The sequence below is a fragment of the Triticum dicoccoides genome, chromosome 6B, assembly GCF_002162155.2.
Source record: "Triticum dicoccoides isolate Atlit2015 ecotype Zavitan chromosome 6B, WEW_v2.0, whole genome shotgun sequence".
Classification (NCBI taxonomy): Eukaryota; Viridiplantae; Streptophyta; class Magnoliopsida; order Poales; family Poaceae; genus Triticum; species Triticum dicoccoides.
Genome location: NC_041391.1, coordinates 101,111,945 through 101,119,702, shown reverse-complemented (window position 1 = coordinate 101,119,702; position 7,758 = coordinate 101,111,945). Strand labels below are relative to the sequence as shown.

At 41.7% G+C, this 7,758-nt stretch overlaps 1 long non-coding RNA gene across 1 annotated transcript; it reads left to right on the top strand.

Annotated features, from left to right (window-relative positions):
• Positions 1–5,500: 5,500 nt before the first annotated feature.
• LOC119325519 lies at positions 5,501–7,115 on the top strand. The gene is made up of 3 exons (XR_005157564.1): positions 5,501–5,597; positions 5,665–5,719; positions 6,087–7,115. It is a non-coding gene; the product is annotated as an uncharacterized LOC119325519 (long non-coding RNA).
• Positions 7,116–7,758: the final 643 nt, after the last annotated feature.

Sequence of the window (7,758 nt, the reverse complement as noted above, 5' to 3'; positions counted from 1 at the left end):
AGCTAGGGGGAGGCGACTGATACGTCTCCAACGTATCTATAATTTATGAAGCATTCGTGCTCTTTTATTATCTGTTTTGAATGTTTATATGCTTTATTATACACTTTTATATTACTTTTGGGACTAACCTATTAACCGGAGGCCCAGCCCATATTGCTATTTTATTTCCTAATTCGGTATTTCGAAGAAAAGGAATATCAAACGGAGTCCAAACGGAATGAAACCTTCGGGAGCGTGATTTTTGGAATGAGCGTGATCCAAGAGACTTGGAGTTGAAGTAAAGGAAGCTTCAAGGTGGCCACGAGGGTGGGGGCACGCTCACCCCATGGGCGCGCCCCCTGTCTCGTGGGCCCCTCGAGGCTCCCCTGACCGACTTCTTTCTCCTATATATTCCCATATACCCTAAAAACATCGGAGAACAAGAAAGATTGCGAGTTCCGCCGCCGCAAGCCTCTATAGCCACCAAAAACCTCTCGGGAGCCCGTTCCCGCACCCTGCCAGAGGGGGATCCCTCACCGGTGGCCATCTTCATCATCCTGGCGCTCTCCATGACGAGGAGGGAGTAGTTCACCCTCGGGGCTAAGGGTATGTACCAGTAGCTATGTGTTTGATCTCTCTCTCTCTCGTGTTCTCTCTATGGCACGATCTTGATGTATTGCGAGCTTTGCTATTATAGTTGGATCTTTATGATGTTTCTCCCCCTCTACTCTCTTGTGATGAATTGAGTTTTCCCTTTGAAGTTATCTTGTCGGATTGAGTCTTTAAGGATTTGAGAACACTTGATGTATGTCTTGCCGTGCTTATCTGTGGTGTCAATGGGATATCACGTGATCCACTTGATGTATGTTTTGGTGATCAACTTGCAGGTTTCGCCCATGAACCTTTGCATAGGGGTTGGCACACGTTTTCGTCTTGACTCTTCGGTAGAAACTTTGGGGCACTCTTTGAAGTACTTTGTGTTGGTTGAATAGATGAATCTGAGATTGTGTGATGCATATCGTATAATCATGCCCACGGATACTTGAGGTGACAATGGAGTATCTAGGTGACATTAGGGTTTTGGTTGATTTGTGTTTTAAGGTGTTGTTCTAGTATGAACTCTATGATAGATTGAACGGAAAGAATAGCTTCATGTTATTTTACTACGGACTCTTGAATAGATAGAATAGAAAGGATAACTTTGAGGTGGTTTCATACCCTACCATAATCTCTTCGTTTGTTCTCCGCTATTAGTGGTTTTGGAGTGACACTTTGTTACATGTTGAGGGATAGTTATATGATCCAATTATGTTATTATTGTTGAGAGAACTTGCACTAGTGAAAGTATGAACCCTATGCCTTGTTTCCTACCATTACAATATCATTTACGCTCACTTTTATCATTAGTTACCTTGCTGTTTTTATAGTTTCAGATTACAAAAACCTATATCTACCATCCATATTGCACTTGTATCACCATCTCTTCGCCGAACTAGTGCACCTATACAATTTACCATTGTATTTGGTGTGTTGGGGACACAAGAGACTGTTTGTTATTTGGTTGCAGGGTTGCTTGAGAGAGACCATCTTCATCCTACGCCTCCCACGGATTGATAAACCTTAGGTCATCCACTTGAGGGAAATTTGCTATTGTCCTATAAACCTCTGCACTTGGAGGCCCAACAACGTCTACAAGAAGAAGGTTGTGTAGTAGACATCAAGCTCTAATCTGGCATCGTTGCCGGGGAGGTGAGTTCTTGAAGGTATATCTTTAGATCTTGCAATCCAATCTTTTTGTTTCTTGTTTTATCACTAGTTTAGTTTATAAAAGAAAACTGCCAAAAAATGGAATTGAATTTGTCTCATACACTTCGTCTTTTTAATATCTTTCGTGAGTATGATGAAAAAGAAAATTGTGCTCAAGTGCTAGAAGAAGTCTATAAAATGCTTGATACTAAATCTTTGAATGATGTGCATGATTGCATTGTTGTTAGTATGAACTCTTTGAATATCCATAGTACTAATGATGATTGCACTAGTTATGATGAAAATGTCTCCTATAAGCATGTCGATTTTTGTGGAGTGAATCGGGTTTGCAAGTACGCACCAAATAGGAAAGATAGATATTGCAAAAGGCATAAGCATTTAGAAACTAAATTGTTGCAAGAAAATCTTGATGTGTGTGCTGAAAGATTCAATATTTTTCGCGCTCCTTGTGAACTTTGCAATGAACGTGGTCATTTAAATCTCCAATGCAAACTGTTTCATGATCGAATCGTGTCCAAAAATTGTGATAACTTGATTACCCTTGAGCATCATAAAGAGCTTAGTCTTCTTTTGGGGTATGAAGAAATGAAACATATAACTGATGGTATTCCAAAATTTAATCTTGATAGATTTCTTGATTTTGATCTAGAGGATATTTATATGTATTGTGCGGTGAATTGCATTGAAAATCTTTGTATTGCCAATCTATTATATAAGACAAGAGGCAAACAAGCCATCACGTTTGCCCACACAGATTGAATTATCTCAACCATTATCTTTTTAATATAAATGGCCGAGATTTAAAGATGTAACGTAACAAACAAATATTGTTTACGGCCATATATATTGCACATACCCAAGTTGTCACGTATATATATATGCTTTTTTTTAAATCAAGTACATATATGATGGAAAGTGCAAATATAGTCACGTACATCAGAAGGCAAATAAAGTTTTACTATGCCACCATAGCACGCTGTACGTGGTAATAAGGGACACGTAATAGGCAGGTCATCAGCTTCACAACAGAATATACACATAATCTGGTCCGATTTGAACTCTAACCGAAGAAAAAACAACAAGACAGCCACGCTATGTGTTGGCCGACCTGGCCCCTATCGGCCAGATTCATGGAAGAGAAAACGGGCAAGCAAAAAAAATAAAGAAATTAGTGACATGGTAATACTAAAAGGCCGAAACACAGACATCCATCCAACATTGACGGGTAGCTCTCACCAGATAAATAGAACTAGAAGAACGCCCATGCGTTGCAACGGAGCCACATTAACTTTAAGAGCTCAATATTACGACATTGACGACCTTTTTTACCATCAAATCCTCACACACACAGACACACACTCTCCCTCACTCTTCCTCACTCTCTATCCCCCCTCTCCCTCTCTCTCTAACACACACACATATTCATCTTATTGGGTACAGGATCATAATCCATCTATTTCACACATACACGCTAGTGCATAACAATAAGAATTATGTGTATTATATTTGCCACCGGAACTGAGGGAATTAATTTCATGAAAATCGACCAGCCACAGCTCCAAGAATACACGGACGAGGTGGGTCGGGTCGGCGTCGGCGCCGTCCAGGCAGGCCACGGGCCCGCTTCCAAGTGCACGTGCAATGCACGTCTTCACAAATATTATAACCAGATATGAGAAATCACATGCATAGAAAAGACATTCTGGTAGCAATCCAAATACCATACTCAATTGAATACCTAACCTGGACAATACTCTTATTTCTATGCGCCAGAAAAAATGGAATAGCAAAGCTAAGTATGCCTACATACCCTCAGATTATATATAAGAATCTTGGATGAACAATTGCAACAAAGCAGTAAGCAGCGATAAATTTAAATAAAAAATCCATTAACTATGCAGGCAGCAGGCTTGTTACAACATAGAAAAATAGGAAAATGTCACCTCCAGTAATGTAGCACAAAGGAGTGGAACGAAGCATGAATGAGCGGTTGTCTGTTCTTCTCCATGTACATGGATCAGCAGTAGAGGCCAAGTATATAAGTACTTGACTGAACTCCACTCTTCGTGTACGGAGAGCCATGTCACCTTCTCGCCGCTGCAGCATGGGAGGACGGCTGGTTCACGTGACCCTCCAGCTGGGGGATCCATGGTGGCTGACCGTCGAGCTCGAGGCAGATAAGTTGAGGGCAGCAGTGGCGAGATCCATGCCGGCCAACTGGGCGAAGAGGAGGTCGTCGGGGAGGGACACATCGGCAAGATCCGGTCACCACGCGACCTGAAGAGCAACAGTGATCTCCACAAGCTGTAGGCCGACGGCGTGCTCCATCCCCTGCGATGGGGTGACCATGGCGGTGGCCACAGCTCCTCATGCTCGCCTCGATCTCGGCGACACACCCTGAGTGTAGGAGGCAGCAACGACCTCGACGCAATCATGGCCTCCATCCCGAAACGCATGAAGGACCTCGGCCCCGTCGCTACTCCTCTCGCCTTAGCCGCACGCGGCAGCGGACCGTGGGTAGGAGGGCAGGCGGCGTCGCCTCGGCTGACGACAGGGAGCAGCGTTGATTTCGGGTAGGTAGCATCGCGAGGATGGCCGCGGCCGCGGGGAAGCACCCCGATCATGCTGCCAGGCCAATCCCTTCTCCTCCGATCCCCTATCCCCGAAGATTGCGCTGCCGCCCCGGTCGTGTTGTTTTCATATATTATGCCATTTTTTCATGTACCTAAACAAACGCGGGCGAGCGGATGGCAGAGTTTTTGCCCGCCCTCCAAAATTGCTAAACGCACTTTTGGTGAGGATTATTGTTAATAAATGAATTCAATCATGTCGCTCTAAATAAATGGATTCAATCATGTGACTCTAATTACTTCGGATTGTTATGTACACACTAAGCGGGGTGCAGTTAGGAAAGAAAATGTTTTCTAATTAAAGTGATTGAGTGATTTATGCAAGGTTAATTAATTTAGATTTGATTTTTAGTGATTGTTAGTAAAGTATGATGCATCTTTAAAATATTTTATTTGTTTCCTTAAAATCTATTATTTGTTTCCTAAAGAAATTTGCAATAATGGAAGGTATCGGTTGATTTGGATAAGTTAGTAAATTTAGATCCGTGATTGCGTGCACGTTTGGAAAGTGCTGATTTGCAAGGAAAGAGCTGAGGGGTAAATAAACCGGTGAATAAGAAACCAACATCAAAAAAAATCTACGACGGTTAACCTACGAAAAAAACCCGGACGAAAGTGGTGGGACGAAAAAAAACCTGGAAGCGAGACTACCAACTGCTCCATTAGGAGTAGAGATTGTCTCAAAGAAAAAAACAGATCAATATTTTAGTTATTACTAGATCGGAAGCTAAGCCAAAATTCCAGGCAACTCCTAAGGGTCATGGAAACAAGATCATCCCACGATCGAAAAGGAGATCCTCCCATGATCTCATCCATGGCTGCCTCTTCCCGTCAGCGGCATGCCTGCAGTTCTCCGTCGCGTCACTATCCCATCCACGACCATGGCGATATCATCCACCGCCGCATCTTCCGGTGAACCGCATCGCTGCCGCCTCTTCTTTCTCTTGGTGTCCAGCCGCTCAAGTACGCTTCCTTGCCGTCCACACATTCTCAGGTCAGACCGCGACTTCCGTGACAGATTAGAGTACAGGGGGACGGGCGACATTGGAGGATGAATATGAACCGCGAGCGAAGCTTCAGTTCAAAATCACTAGAGAAACTTCAGTTCAAAATCACGAGAGAAAATTTAGCATGTTCAACCTGGCAATAAATACGCGATGCACATGCCCTGCATGATGAGATATACCTGGAGCTGAGCTTCTCTCCTATGGCCATCAATGGGTATAATTCAGTGCAGGTTAGCCTTTAATTAATCCCCAAGTCTGACTTTGATTTTCTCCACTAACAGGCCAGACCAATCTGGGGATGTCGCAACAAAGTGTTGAGCATAGGAGGCTTGGCAGGTATTGCACTATTTTTCTGTTCTGCTGTAAATTCTAATGCATCTTCTCTCTTTGAGTTATTAGTTCTCTTTCTGAAGCTGGAAGGTCTCCGTGTCATGAAAATTTGATGCCCTCTTTGATGATTTTTAAAAAATTGCTCAATATCTATAGCCAATATTCGATTTTAATTCAAAGGATTTGATTTTAGTAGTTTAGCTATGTCTTCACATATATAAATAATTCATCAGAGGATTGATTTTTTATTTTTTATTTATATGAGTTACAGACAGTGGCCCTGACTATGCAGATACCATGTTCACTGATTTAATGTTCTCATCCTCCATTGATAGTTGTAGGGTTCAGATTTTGAATTTTTTTTGTTTTGCAGGGTTTTGGACATGTACATTCGAACATTGTTGTACAAACAATAACAGTTTGTAAACATCCAAGTCTTAGTACATATTACTCTACTTGATATTTTAGTTTCATACATTTTACTTGCTCGGTTTGTATGTGTGAGCGAAGTAACTATTGTGGTCTGGACTGTGGGCAGTGGGAGAGCTAGCTTGCAAATCTCAGCCATGGTCCATGAGGGGAAGGTAAGTAGAAGATTAACAAAAGGTAAACATACTGTCGGCATATGACCAAATGCACGATACTTAAAGCAAGACTGATGAACTAGAAAGTATGTTGCGGAACTGAAACTAACTATACAATCAGCAATCCTAGCTTCGTTTCTATGTGTGAACAAGTAGTTGTTGTGGCCTGGACAGAGGACATGGGAGAGCTAGATTACAAATCTGAGCCATGGTCCATGAGAGGAAGGTAAGTGGATGATTCACCAAACGTAGACATCCACCATGTGTGTGCCCCGAAAGCAGCAGAAGTTCGGCCCCAACCCCATCAACTTGATCATCGATGTGCTCAACACAGGTATGTGATAATCCAAGCCCTATGCACCTTCTCTATCCTATTCCAATCATCGTCAACCAGTCTGCTTCCTTCCTGTGTTCTGTTGGGCGGCGATGAAGTCTGGGTATTTGAAGATTTTTTTTCTTTTGCTGAATTTTCAACTGCAGTGGATGCGTACATTGATTTTATATCATAAGAATTATCATGTTCTTGGCTCTATCAACTTGCAAGAAAAAAATGTTATGCATGGCAGACATATGTATCAATCTTGGTGTTCTGCTTCTACTATTTGCATACAAGCAGCTATGTATGTGACCTAACTCATGTGCTACTTACGGAAAATGATTTTTATCTCAGGAAGATCGAAGTCATTCTCTTGAACAAGACACCATTCAGGTAGCCAATATATTTACACTAAATTCCCTTCCATGTTGCTACTTGCATACCAAAGGTTGAAGATCAGCTCATAAGCAGCATCCATATCAGAAAGTTATGCTGAATTTCTTCTAGGGTGTACTAGATTTTCTCAAAAGCTTTGCAATGATGGATGATAAGGAGCTGTTTATGTGCATTTAATGTTGCAATGACCTATGTTCTGAAATAGATATAGCTTAAAATCTGAGACCTGCCATAAGAAATAATCCAAGGTATGAACAGTTCATTCAGTACAACAGCAGAGCCGCCAATGTTTTGTTACTGAGAGCGGGATTTAATTAACTGATGGATGCAGTCACATATTATATCTGAAGTTATTTCTTTTTAGGTGTATATCTCAAGTTATCCTGAGAGTTCATGTTTGATGCTGACCAAGGAGTTTGCTCTCTCAAAGTATAGTATACTCATGTAGGCTGTTTTTATATGTTGCTCTTGCATAATGAGCTGTATGCATCCTCTCTTTGCCAACGTTAGCTAGGCTCCATGAGGGTGTCTTTATATGTTAGGATTCTGATTACTAAGAACCATCATACAGTTGCACTTATATTAATGTATGGTCCATGGTATGAGCGCATCCTATCTTTATATTAAATTACTTAGATTTTATATAAATATACAACCTTTCTCTGAGGTGATGTAGGAAATTTTGCAACTGATACTAAAATATGGTTACTTTTTTTTCACTTAGGACACTGGCGTTTTTGTGGAGCTAC